Source organism: Arvicanthis niloticus, chromosome 13 (genome assembly GCF_011762505.2).
Source record: "Arvicanthis niloticus isolate mArvNil1 chromosome 13, mArvNil1.pat.X, whole genome shotgun sequence".
In the NCBI taxonomy this organism is placed as follows: domain Eukaryota; kingdom Metazoa; phylum Chordata; class Mammalia; order Rodentia; family Muridae; genus Arvicanthis; species Arvicanthis niloticus.
In genome coordinates, this window is record NC_047670.1 from 17,275,178 (window position 1) to 17,289,121 (window position 13,944).

Here is a 13,944-nt window from a genome sequence, read left to right on the forward strand (position 1 = left end):
GAAGGGGTGAGATATAGGCAGACACGGTGTTAGAGAAGCAGCTGAGAGTTCCACATCTTGAGCTGCAGGTAGCAGAAGAGATTGTGTCCCATATTGGGCATAGCTTGAGCTCAAAGCCATGAACAGTGACACACTTCCTCCAACAAGGCCACACTCACTCCAATAAGGCCATACTTCCTGTTAGTGTCATTCCCAGGGGCCAAGCATTCACACACATGAGTCTATGGGGGCGGTTCCCACCACAGTAGGTTTACTTTTTTCTAGGTAGTTCCTGCTGTTTTGATACACAGGCGCTTAGAATAGTGGTCCTATCAATCTTCATCTATCTTTGAGAACGATGCTCTGGAGGTTGGAATGTGAAACATCCTCCGTAGGCTCCCATATTTGAACACTTGGTCTCTAGTTGGTGGTACTGTTTGGGAGGTTATGAAACGTTAGGATAAAAGTCTTATTGTAGCAAGTCTATCACTGAGAACAGACTTTTAGAGTGTGTAGCCTCTCCTCACCTCTAGTTGGAGTTCTGCCTTTTGTGTGTGGTGGGAGTGTAATCAGCCAGCTTCCTGCTCCAGTTGCCTGCCTCCATGTCTTCACATTGTTATGGACAGCTAGTCTCTTGAACTATAAGCCAAGATAAACTGTTTATTGAGTGGCCTATGGTCATGAAATTTTATCACAGCAACAAAAAAAGTAACTGCCACAGAAGCCAGTTTCAGGAGGAATATAATGGCACTATTATCTATTTTAGAATTGCCTTCTGAACCTTTACAGTGCATCTTCTTAATCAGAGCTAGAGTTGTGACTTTTCTTGGGAATTAATATTTATGCTAAGCCTGAATAAAACTGCATTTGTTTCTTCTTCCTATAAAATACTTTGAATTTTTCAAGCACAAGCTGTCAGCATGAATCGTTGCATTCTCTGACCTGAAGTCAGAAAGTGTGACTCTGCCTTTTCCTGAGGCTGAGACTTGAAACCAAAGCCCCGCCTGTGATCAGCAAGTTCTGCAGCATAGAGCTATATACCCCAAGTATCAGGGTGGTGGTGCTTGTTATTTTATTGACTTTGTTCTGACACTGCTGCCTGGCCATAATGTCAGAGCCCACAGGCTAAGCGCTCAGTGCCACAGGACAGCTCAACTTCAGATGCCAGTCACCATCTGGGCCTCTGGTGTTTCTGCCAGCAAGCCAAGTCAGAGATCCCGTTAAAAATGAACGTTTAGTAGTTTAAGGGACAGCTGTTGCAAGATCAGTCAAGTATTCAAATCTGAGGATGCACAAGTTCTGGATAAAGACGGTCCATCCAAACATGAAGGCATGAGCTTGGACCCCAGCACCCATACAACATGGTAGACATGGCCATATGAACCTATAGAGCCAGTGCTGGGGGATAGAGACAGGCAGGCCTCTGTGCTCTCTGGACAGCTAGTCTCAGGTCAGAGAACTTATTTAAAAAAAAAAAAAAGGCCAAGAGAAGATATCTGACACTCCCTCTGGTCTTCACATATGTGAACACAAATGTACATGCCAAAGAACACACACACACATACGATGGCAGGGCATTTGTGTGTAACCCATGTACATACCCCCATATACTTTAAATCATCTGGATTTAAATCATCTGGATTCTACCCAAGGCAATATAAAAGTGATGTCAATAGTTACTACATTGTGTCATTAGGAACAATGACAAGAAAAAGAAATCTGTACATGTTCAGTACGGTCAATTTTTTTTCTTATTTTTCTTCAGAAGCCAGAAGAGGGTGTTGGATCCCTTGGAACTGGAGTTGGCAGGCAGTTGTGAGCTGCCATTTGGATTCTGGGAATCAAATCCCAGCTCTTTAGAAATGCAGCCAATGCTCTTAACAGCTGAGCCTTCTCTCCAGCCTTTTACCCTCCCCCTCCACAGCACTTATAAAAATATATTTTCACTGTGCAGTGGTGGTACACACCTTTAATCCCAGCACTTGGAAGGCAGAAGCATGGGGATCTCTGTGAGTTGAAGGCCAGTCTGGTCTATAGAACAAATTCCAGGACAACCAAGGCTACACAGAGAAACCCTAAACCTCATGCTTCATCCTAGGTAAGCACTCTACCATCAAACTCCATCCCCGACCTCTAAAATGTTTCCGATCTTCGGTTGGTTGAATCCATAATGTAGAAACCATGAATACCGAGGCCCACTTTGTGCTCAGTTTTACTGAGCCCTTTAGTGTGAAAAGGCATTTTCAAAGACAAAGTATATAGACTTTCATTGCAGGTCATTATTAAGAAATGGCTAATTTGGGCTGGAGAGACATCTCAGTGGTTGGGGGCACTGACAACTCTTCCAGAGGCCTTGGGTTCAAATACTGGCACCCGTATGGTATCTCACAACCGTCTGTAACTCCAAAACCTGAGACTATCACATATACGTGCAAGCAAAACACCAATGCACATAAAATAAAGATAAACAATTTTTTTAAAAAAAAGATTATTTTTAAAAAAATGGTTAATTTGGTATAGATTTTGGTGATGGAAGGCACTAACTGAGCCAGTTAATTGTCCTCTACAAAAATTCTATTTCTTTAAAATAAAAGAAGTTTATTTGAAATAGACAAAAGGTATTTTTTTAAATTATGCTTATTTAAAAGATTTAAATTTAAATTATGCTTTTTAAAAAGATGCTTATTGCATCTCGAATTTTGCCAGCGTAGATTTTGTGGGATGTAGTTATTTTGTCTTTTAAGCACACAATAAATTCAGCTTTACCTTTAGTTAATGAAGCTCTGATATTTTCCTCCTGGCACTTAACAGAGTGTGGACCTACAGGCTGTTTCGCAGAGTAGAACTGTGATGTTATCGCTTGTGGGTAGAACAACACGCTTGATATAGATATCCAGCATGGACCATGATGGCTGACACTGGACATGCAGGGTAGCCTGTTAGTCAACACAAAATGGCCGACAGTGATTGTCCAGGACACACAAATGTAAGCAGTGGTACGATCTGTTCTATGACTATTTTGTCATAATGTTACTTTTGTGTGGGTTTTGTATAGATATGGCCTTGAGTATGGATGTCACCTGGAATTTCAGCTAAAATGTTCACGTTCCCCACCTCAGCTTCTGTCAGGCTGCCTTAGCATAGCAGTTAGACGTACCACATAGGACCAGTGGGTTTTATTGGGTATGTAAGATTTTATTTTATGTGTGTGGATATTTGCCTGCATGTGTATGTACACTACGCTTGGTACCCATAAAGGTCAGAATATGGTGTTTGATCTGCTGGAACTGGAGCTAGGGGTAACCGTCATCTGGGAGTGGGCGACCAAACCCTGATCCTTTGTAAGGGCAACAGGGACTCTTAACCAGTGAGCCATCTCTCCAGCCTTGTTTATTTTATTTTTAATTTCTGTTTTGTATTTGATATGAAGGAACCACAGGTGCACAGACCTGGATTCTTTTTTTTTTTTTTTAAAAAGAGTGGAACTGTGTTGTTCCAATCTGATCATGTTACAGGAAAGGCATAGAAGTACATAAAGTATTTGTTCAATAAATTCTTGCCGATGGAGTAAATGAGTCAGGGTCACTCTCATGCACACATTTGTGCTGTGATAACGACTGTGCTGAGGTCTCACTCGGAGCTTATGAGTGTGCACGTGTGTGTTTGAGTCTCAGAGACAATATAGTTTCAGGACTCAGATTCTTAGATTTGGAACCTCAGCTCTGCCATGTACTAGCTGTGTGGTTTCGGGGAAACTATATAACTTTTCTATGCCTTGAGGGTCATAGTAACACTCATTTTGTAGGTATGACTGTAAGTTACATTAGTTCTAGTTTTAGGCCTGATGTAAGTCATTTAACATACAGTTGAACCCCATCACCTGTCATCTCTGTTCCCTGTATGGTGGGGGGTTTGTTTGTTTTGTTTCTTAATTCACTGACCCAACACACTCCACAGTCCTTAAACCACAATAAATTCTAGCGGCAAGCCGAAAGCTGGCACATACCTGTAGTCACAGACAGCTCCCAAGTGTGAGCCATGATTCAACCGAAATGAATCCCCAAACGAATGGTCAGTGGCCAAGGCATGTAAACACATTTGCCTTCTTTTACTAGCCAGCCCTCCCCTGTAGACAGCTGAAAGAAAGAGACCATGGAACTTAAAGGGGCCATATGCCCACTCCCACCTTCCTCCCCTGATGCATGAGCTCAGAGCTGCCACCAGGCAGCCGTCCTTTAGAGGCCTTGGCCTTTGGGATCGATCATCTGCTCTCTGTATGTAACCTGACACACACACCTGAACCTAAGGTCACACCATGTCATCACATACACATACCCAAGACTCTGCTGAATTGGTCATCTTGTGAAAGAGCCCTCTTGTTTCCTGACCCAACATACACACAATGCTTAATCACAAGACAGTCTAAAGGCTCAAGAGACTAGTGAGCAAGTTGGGGGAATGGTAGATAGCAATTAGACTTGACAAAAGCTTGTTATTAAAAGTTGGTACAATAGTTAACATCTACAAAAGAAATGTAAATTGGAAAAAAAAAAAAACAGTACAAAATTCTGTAAGGTACCCTGGGATTTCGGCTGAAAGGTTGGGCAAACCATAGCCCTCTTGTGATTGGTTGATGAGTCACCCATAAAGTCAGACTTCCCTAGGCTTCAGGTGACTCAGGGACACTGAGCAGGTAGCTGGAGACAACAGAACTGAGCTTTTATTTTACAGGCCTGAAGGTCAGAAACCACAGACCCTCCCCTGGCATCCTACCTCCTCAGCTTTGGCTTACTGGCTCTCCCTGGCTTCCCTGGCTTGAAGAAGCCTCATTCTGTTGCTCGCTGGGTGACTCCTTTGTTTCCTGTAGAAACTATAGGTGGGTGTGAGAAAGGAGAAGAAAGAGAAATAGCAAATGTCTTCTCTTACACTGAAAATCTACATTTAAGTATATAGATGCACACACACACACACACACATACATGACACTGTAGTCAATGTTTTGGGAGAAAGCCTGGGGTTCAGCAGCCTCACATCCCTAATTCTGAGGTGGATGAAAATTCAGTGCAGTCACGTTGGAAAGAAGACTGATGCTCCAAGTCTATCTTTGGTATACTCATGGGAGCATTAGGCTTAAATAGAGAAATAGAGGAAAGACTGGAGAGAGCAGCGAGGGCTGTGCAGAACTGAGCAGTCCTGTCAAGGTGAGCTCCCAAAGGCCAGTCCTCAGCTCTGCTTCAGCCAAGTGGTCTAAGCACTGAAGAGGTTCTCAACCTGTGGGTCGTGACCCCTTCAGGGGGGTCAAATGATGTTTACACAGGGGTCAACTAAGACTATTGGAAAAACACAGATATTTACATTACTATTCATAACAGTAGCAAAATTACAGTTCAGAAGTAACAACGAAAAGAATTTTATAGTTGGGGTCGCCACAATGTGAGGAACTGTATTAAAGCATTGAGAACTTTTTTTTTTTTTTTTTGGTATTTTTGAGACATGGTTTCTCTGTGTATCCCTGGCTGTCCTGGAACTCACTCTGTAGACCAGGCTGGCCTCAAACCCAGGAATCCGCCTGCCTCTGCCTCCCAAGCGCTGGGATTAAAGGCGCGCGCCACCAATGCCCACCACATTGAGAACTTTTCAAAGAAGCTTTATACTCACTTAAGGGAACAAGCTGGCGCTCAGATACTGACTTCTTTTGGGCTGGAGAGAAGGCTGGAGAGATGATGGCTCACAACCATCTGAAATTAGTCGCCCTCCTCTGGCTTCTGTGGGCACTGCATGCAAACAGTGCACAGGCATATGTGTAGGTAAAACATCCATACACAATAAATAATAAAATAGATTTTTAAATGACCCTCCCCAAAGGAAACAAACAAACAAACAAACCTAGAGCTGATTTAATTACAGAAAAGAAGGACAGCAGGCTAGGCCCCTCTCCCAGGAGAGGGGCCCCAAGCAGTTTGTACAGGTTACCTGGAAAGGGAAGAAACTTACAATAACATGGACCACTTGCCACTGCCACTTTGTACATGTACTGTCCTCGTGTTAGAAGTCCCTCTGGGTGGAGACATCATCCTGCTACTGGGTTCAAATGAAAGCATGCTAAGACTCAGGATCAGTTCTGGGATTTTGGTCTTTGTCTTAGTTAGGGTTTCCATTGCTGTGAAGAGACACCATGACCATGGCAGCTCTTATAAAGGACAACATTTAATTGGGGCTGGCTTACAGAGTCATTACATAGTCCATTATCATCATGCCATGTGAGGAGCCGCATTCGCCATTAAAAGATGGCGCTGGCTTCTGCTTCCTGGTTCTTCACGGAAGCTTTACTTGAGAATGCGCCTGCGCATGGCGCGAAAACCGAGTATGACAATTGGATGAAAGATTTGAGCCAATGAGGGATCTGCACGTCTCCCAAAGCTCTATTTAAGCAGTGGGCTTTCTGAGCTCGGCGTCCTTCCCCTTTTCTCCATCTTGAAGAGCTGTTCAATAAATGCTGTCAGAAGAATCCTGAGTGTGGCGTTCTCCTTATCGGCGAGGCTGTGCGCTACAATGCCAGGAAACATGGCGGCATGCCAGCATGCCAGCAGACATGGTGCTGGAGAAGCAGCTGAGAGTGCATCTTGATCTAAAGGCATCAGAAGGAGACTGAGACACACTGGGCATAGCTTGAGCACAGGAGATCTCAAAGCCCACCCCCACAGGGATACACTTCCTCCAACAAGGCCACACCTACTCCAATAAGGCCACACCTCCTAATATTGCCACTCCCTATGGGCCAAGCATTCAAACACATTAGTCTATGGGGGCCATTCCTATTCAAACCACCACAATGGTATCCAGTGAGTCTACACTGCCTGCTTGCAAGAGGCTGCTGCAGCCAACCCCATGAACTGCATCTCCCAGTGTCCACATAGCCTTCCATGTTCATTGGCAGCTTCCTTCTGTTCACAAACCTTTCCTTTGAATTTTATTTTTTTAAAAAAGATTATTTTTATTTTATGTGTGTGTTTGCTGTATGTATGTAAGCATGTGTGTGCCTGGTGCTCTGGAAGACCAGAAGTCAGCAGATACCCCTAGAACTGTAGTTATAGATGGTGGTGAGTTACCATGTGGGTGCTGGGAACTGAACCTGGGTCCTCTGTAAGAGCAGAAAGTGCTTTTAAGCACCAGCCCTTACTTTTATTTTTAAAGTTACATTTATGTATATATGTATGCGTAAGACTCTGGCGAGCCTTATTTTACCGGAGACCCCCCCCTGAGTGAACAATGTGGAGCCAGGGAATGGATGCAAAAGCAAGAGGAATTTTATTGTTCCAGCATGCTGGGGTCATCCTGCATCCAAAAGGAGAGGCGACCCTGCACAGCTTGTTCAGTGAGCTTTTATACAGTTTCTAGAGAAACAGTGACTAGGCACAATATGATTGGCAGAACACTGTGACTTTTAAACTGCTTGGTCTTTAGGGAATGAGGTGGCAGGGACTTCCCTTGTCTTCTGGTGGCTAATGGTCTGTCCTGTGGAATGTGTCCATGTGCTCTGGGCCTCCCCCACCCTCAGGTCAGCCCCCACCCCCTGTTGTCTGAGGAATGTTAATTAGTCCCTCCCTTCCTGAGCTGACCCTTTTGTATGTATGTATGTATGTATGTATGTATGTATGTATATAATGTGTATATAATGTCTTTAGAAAGGACGCCAAACAGAATGGGTTACAGTCCCTTTGGCTTCACAACCCAACTTGCCTGTGTAAGACACTGCTGGTGAATAGAACACATTTGGAAATTCACAGATATGGACTTCAACATATCTCTTGTAGGAGCACGATCTAAGCCAGAATGATGGCAATGAGACACCGTCTGAGTGGCTGCTAGTGGAAGTGATGGCACTCAGCTGTGCTGAAGGAGCCTCTGGGGTATAGTGAGGTGTCCTGGCTTGTTGGCTTGCTGGCTTTGGCTTTTTGTTTATTTCTTTGTTCATTTATTTTTCAACTTGACAGAAGCTAGAATTATCTGGGAGGAAAAACTTCAGTTCAGAAATGTCAGGGCTGGAGAGACAGGTCAGTAATTAAGAACACTAACTTGTTCAGGACCCAGGTTCAATTCCCAGCACCCACATGGCAGCACACAACTGTTTGTAACTTCAGTTCTAGGTCATCTGACACTCTCACAGAGAATGCACATGAAAAATAAGGAGGGGGTGGGGGTTCCATCATAATGCCTATAGACAAGTCGGTGGGGGATTTTCTTGACTACTAGTTGATGAGGAAGAGCATCCTGCTAGAGTAGTATCAGAACTTGGCCGATAGCCCTGAGTGTTGTTAGGAAGCAGGCTGAACAAACCACAAAGAGCAAGCCAGTCAGCAGCATCCTCCACAACCTCTGCATCAGCTCCTCCTCCAGGCTCCTGCCTGGAGTTCCTTCCCTGACTTCCCTCAGTGATGGAGTGTGCCCTGCCTGAGATGAATAAGCAGAAATGCACCCTTTCCTCGGCAAGTTGGTTTGGTCATGGTGTTTTATCACAGCAATAGAAACCCTGACTAAGACCTGGGGTTTGCATCGTTTCAATCCCTGCACTTAGCTGCAGGGGCAGCTGGGAAGCAGCTGCTGTAGTGGTGTGAAGTGGTGTGAGTCTGTTAGCTAATAAGGGAAGCAGGCGCTCCACTTCACAGAGGAAGCTGCCCGCCCTCTAAAAGGCGGCTCACTGTACTTTCATTCTTTCTTTTTCAGCTGAAACTCTTTGGAGGCACTTGCAATGAGCTAGTCAACATTACTAAGATACTCTGACTCATATTGTTTTAGGCTGGTTAGAGTAAAGTTGGCTCATTATAATACTGAATTACACATATCTAGAACACGTGTCTACCCCCAGCCCCCACAGCTTACTTTCCTTTTGACCTATGACCTCAAAATGAGCATGCTCCAAAATGTCCCCCTTGCGTGCTTTTTTAAGTCACTCTGAACGGCCCCTCTAAGCTCCCCCTCTTGGGAGAACAGTCCCACTGCTATCCTTACTGGCTGTAGGTGATACATCTCTCTCTGCTCTTTCCTGTTCTGTCTGTGCATTTGGTGTTTGTAATCACTGAGATGGACCCCATACATAGCAGACACATTGTAGTGCAGTTGTTACTGTTTGCCACTCCACAGATGGGGAAACTGAGGCCTGGCCAGGTCAGCAGACAAGGATTAGATCCCTTGAGGACTCTGACGTTTCTGAAATGTGGAACTTGTCTGTGTCACTGTTATCCCTGTTAGTCCTCTCTGTCCTGTAGCTAGGTGAGAACCAGTCAGTCAATCAGTGGTTATGGTGAGGTGTTCCTTCTCTGTGGGTCACGTGGTTCACTCAGACTTAACTACTGGTATCATAGGAAAACAGAAGTGAGATGTTTCTCCCCTTGGTCAGTCAGCGTTACAGCTCCTAGGATTTTATGATGAATGTCATGTTCAGTTGAGGAAAGATCTGGAAATCACACCAGGGAGCCCTGTGTCAAAGATGTCAACCCCCAGCCCTCCATATTAGGACCCCAGTCTAGGCATGGGCCTTAATTTTCTCAGTTAGCTTCCAGACAATGCCTACTATATTTTAGTATCTTTAATGTTTTTAATGTTTCCAGTTAAAAGAACTGATAGACTAATAGAATCTCACGTCTAAGTGAGGGTAAAGTCAGTGTTGTAAAACACGACAGCCTCTCAGCACACACCCACACCCACACCCACACTCATTCAGCAGAGTTTAAGGTCAGAAGAGGGCAATGGCCTTCACCTTGAGAGAGAGCCCCCTGCTCTCCAGGAACCTTGCCTCTCCCATGTGCAACACGTTTGGTTTATTGCTCATTGACCATCAAAGCAACCAAAGAAGGTCCCCCTCTGCTTTCCCTTTGTCTGCTCCACCTCCATCTCTGGTACTTAAACAGCAGGCTTGCCCAGCACCTTTTATTTTTAGGGCCTCAAAATGTTCAGAACAAGACATTTTTTTATTTTTATTTTTTTTGTTATTGTCATGTGTTCATGACTGGGGAAATGGAAATCACAGACTATTATGCGCATAAAGATTCCAGCGATTATGCAACAAAGAGAGCTCAAGATAAAGTATGGGAGGAGAGGCTCCTCCGGGCTTGGGGGAGGGAGCTGGCTGCCAACAGGAACGAACCCAGCAGTACCTCAGCTTCCAAAGCCACTGATCAGCTGCTTCTTCCTAGCAGTGGCCTGAGTGACAGGCAGGGAGACATGGACTGTCCAGACACGAGGCTCATCCACGTTAGCTGTTTCAACAGTTATTTTAAAAGCGTTTCAAGTAAGAAGAGCAGTTTGTCACTTTCTCTGTCATTATTTTTTTCTGCCAGAGACATATTAATATGGATGTGGCTAGCAGGCTCCAAGCTTTGAATTGCACTCATTAAATCACAGCTGGCTGGGAATACGCGGCAGTCCTGCGCCTTTATTTCTTAAGCCTGTTTTATAATGAAATTAAAATGGACTCCTCCTGACACCCCTTCCCTGGAAGCAAGCAGCTTAGCCCTCTGGGAGAGTGTGTTCTGATGATGCTCTAGTCCCAAAAGAAATGCATATGCGATTTGAGTAATTAAAACATTTAATTTGGTGATTAACTTCACAAAAAGAAACTGCTGGAATTGTCTCGGTAGGGGAATGTTCCTTCCACTGTTACAGCTGGGGGCTAGTCCGTCCCCACACTCCTGTCCCTCTTCCCTTTATGAGAACGGCCCGCCTGCTTGGGATGATGTCCTGGGGTCCACTCACCACATCCGGGTTTTCTGAAAGGAAGTATGCCTAACCAGATAGCCCCATCCTTATTATTTTCCTCTGCTTACATGCATAGTTGGTTTCTGAGACACCGTATCTATTTTTTACCAAGAGGTAAGGAAAACGCTGATTCATTGTACCTCCAAGGGAATCCCTTCCCGGAGGATAACACCCAGAAGGAGGACGGACATTTCATAGAACAGCTTCTGCACTTAAATAAAACTAGCGCCCCGAGGCAAATACGCTTAGGGAGCTTGTTAGCTGAAGGGATTCCTAGACCCCACCCACCCAGCACCAGTTTAGCCGGCAAGGGCTTGGGGGCGGGGGCGGGGCAGATACTCAGAACCCGGGCTACTTAACAAGCTCCCTTAGCGATTCGTTTGTTCCCCGTAGTTCAAGGGCCACAGAGGTGGGAGGCATCTACAAATCAGCACAGTTAAGGTGTCATCCTGAGTCACTTAGGGAATGGCGGCGCTTCACCTTTGATTAGGGGCACCCGAGCTTATCGACCTGGAGGACTGTGCTTTGTTTGAAAATGACAAAGTAGAAAATGAGGTGCAATTACGCTTTTCACAAGGCAGCTAATCACCTCATCCCCCTCCAGTACCTCAGAGCTAGCCTTCCTGTCCCTGGGTAGTTAGGAAAGTCAGTAAGGCTCCATATTGTGTGGGCCGGAGGGAGACGAGCAAAAGCCCCATTTTGCAGTCAGCCCCAGAATAGAGCAGACCACCAAATCTCTGGGCCTCGCCCCTGCAGTGTTCGGACTCTTGGAAACTGCAGAGAAAGAACCTGGCGTGTTTGCTGGCGGTTCTCTTTCTTTCTTTCTTTCTTTCTTTTCTTTTTTCTTTTTTCTTTCTTTTTCTTTTTTTCTCTTTCTTTCTTTCTTTCTTTCTTTCTTTCTTTCTTTCTTTCTTTCTTTCTTTCTTTCTTTTTTTTTTTTCCCCCTTCAGTAGATTCCAAATGCCAGCTCAATGGAGACCTGAGCTGGGCTGGGCCCATCAGAGTCTCCCGGGAGCCAATTAAAACTATGGATACCTGCACTGTCTATCCTTAAGTGGCTTGGAGGCTGCACCCTGAAATCTCGTGCTGATCTTGGCACATGGGAACTGCCGTGAGTAGAGAGAGAGTACTCCTTGTTTGATCATGATGTTACTAAAAAAAAATTTCTGAGAGAAATAGTGTGAAGCAAAAGAAGGAGATTTACAGGCCAGTAGGAGTGACCTGTTCCTCTCCCCACACCCGTGAGGTCAACCAGTTGTCCCCATAGGCCATCCTTACAAACGGAGCTCAAAGATGCTCCTTAAGGAGAGGCCGTGCAACTCTTGTCCCTACTTACCGTTGGCAGCTTCTTGAAAATGGCAGTTAGGATGGGACGGGGATGATCCTAATTGCAAAGGCTGCTATGTAAATATTTGCGGGCAGGATGGATGGAGTCTCACCTGGGCAGAAGATGTAATTTGGGCTGGCCTCGAACTCATGATGATCCCTGCACTTTTAAATTCCCGATGTGCACCACCAAATCCAGCTACATCAGAAAAGATTTTAAAGAAGATTTATTTTTTCTTTTTCCTGAGCAGAGAGAACATAGATCTATTAAGGACAAATGAGAAAGAGTGCTAGCAGGGCAGGTGCCTACCCTTGAGAGATTGTGTGTGTGTGTGCGCGCGCTCGCGTGCGTGCGTGCGTGCGTGCGTGCGTGCGTGCGTGCGTGTGTGTGTGTGTGTGTGTTTGGTTAAGTGAATACTCAGGTGTGGGATCAGAAAGTAAAAGAAACAGTCCAGGTTTGTACCGGTTTGGGTTTCTTTGGGATGGACACTTCCTGTGTGGTAGATTTCCTCTCTCCTTCTCCCTTTCCTCCTTCCCTCCCGTCCCCTTTCTTTCTTCTCTGTCTTCTTCCTTTGTGTGAGTGTTGAGGCCTCCAGCTCGCTAAACAGTCCCCAGCAGCCCCACCTTGGCAGGTTCACCACCACAGTCTGAGGTGGCATTGGTTGACTCTGTTTTGACAGCTGTGCCTCTGCTCCCTCACCACTCTGGATAGTTCCATACTCCAAGAAGATCTTTCTGCAGTTAGCTACCCGGCTACGAGTGCAGCAGCATCTGTATGACACTGCAACATCTGTATGACACTCAGAGGGCAGAAGGCCGGAGTGCTCCCACTCTGTGCTGAGGGAGCATCTTCTCTCTAGGCTTGCTGAGAGGAGAGCTCTCCCCCGGAGACACTGTTGTCATGACCATCTCCTTAGCAAGCAGGGTGTGCAGAAGGAGCAGGAACTAAGCTGGTGGCGGTGACAGTGGACATGATGACACATGCGTGTGAGCCCTGCACCTGCGCTGCAGAGGGAAGAGGGTTGCTTCCAAGTTCCAAGGCAACCCAGGCTCTGGAGCGAGTGCAGCCTGAGGAGAGCCACATAGACGACTTGGATGAAACACAAAAGCACTGGGAATGGGGGAAAGGTGTTTGTGGATTGTGCTCATAGTCACTCAGTGAAGATGGAGTTCAGAGAGAAGGAAGTGGAGATGCTGCCCGATGCCCGATGCCCGATGCCCCGGAATGCAGGGAGCTGGATGCCGAGTCAGCTGCAGCCAGAAGCAAGGGGTTGGGGGAGGCGCACACAACAGGATATGGCTAGATACCACGCTTACTGCACCACTTGAGTTAGAGTGGAGTGGAAAATATCCAATTAATCCGTCAGATTTGTTCCTGAGGAACCAGGGTGCTCAGAAATAAATTTCAAGTACCTTTATAGCTGCTCTGGGATGTGAAGCCCCTGATAGATATAAAATTAACACATATTTTCCTAAGTAGATTACAATGTGATAGGTGAATAACAGGAAGGGAAGGGAAGGTTGCTGCTCACCTGCATGAGTGAAGAAACGGAAGGGGAGAGATGACGGGAAAAAGTAGATTCCTCCAGTGTGGTGGGAAACACCTTTCTTCCTCTTAGTGGCCCTAGTGGGGAGAGCTTTGCCTGTGAAAAAGTCAGACACTTGTCCTATTGTTTCCTATGTTTTATTAATATGTCACATAGATTTAGGACTGAAAAATAAGGACATTAGAACCCACGAACTACTACTATATTTTCAAGTCATTTGGCTGCACGTGTGCACGCACACACGTCTGTATATGTGTGTCTTGTCTGTGTGTGTGTCTCCGAATCTGTGTGTGTCTGTGCATGTGTAGAGGATGGGGAGGGCAAGCTAGGAAAATGC

At 45.6% G+C, this 13,944-nt stretch overlaps 1 long non-coding RNA gene across 2 annotated transcripts; it reads right to left on the reverse strand.

Moving 5' to 3' along the window:
* Positions 1-10,546: 10,546 nt before the first annotated feature.
* Positions 10,547-12,926, reverse strand: LOC143434056 (uncharacterized). 2 transcript variants are annotated; one of them, XR_013103237.1, is made up of 3 exons: positions 12,685-12,926; positions 12,174-12,259; positions 10,547-10,745 (listed from the first exon to the last, which is right to left on the reverse strand). It is a non-coding gene; the product is annotated as an uncharacterized LOC143434056 (long non-coding RNA). The 2 variants fall into 2 exon arrangements; XR_013103236.1 differs by having other exon boundaries at positions 12,524-12,926.
* Positions 12,927-13,944: the final 1,018 nt, after the last annotated feature.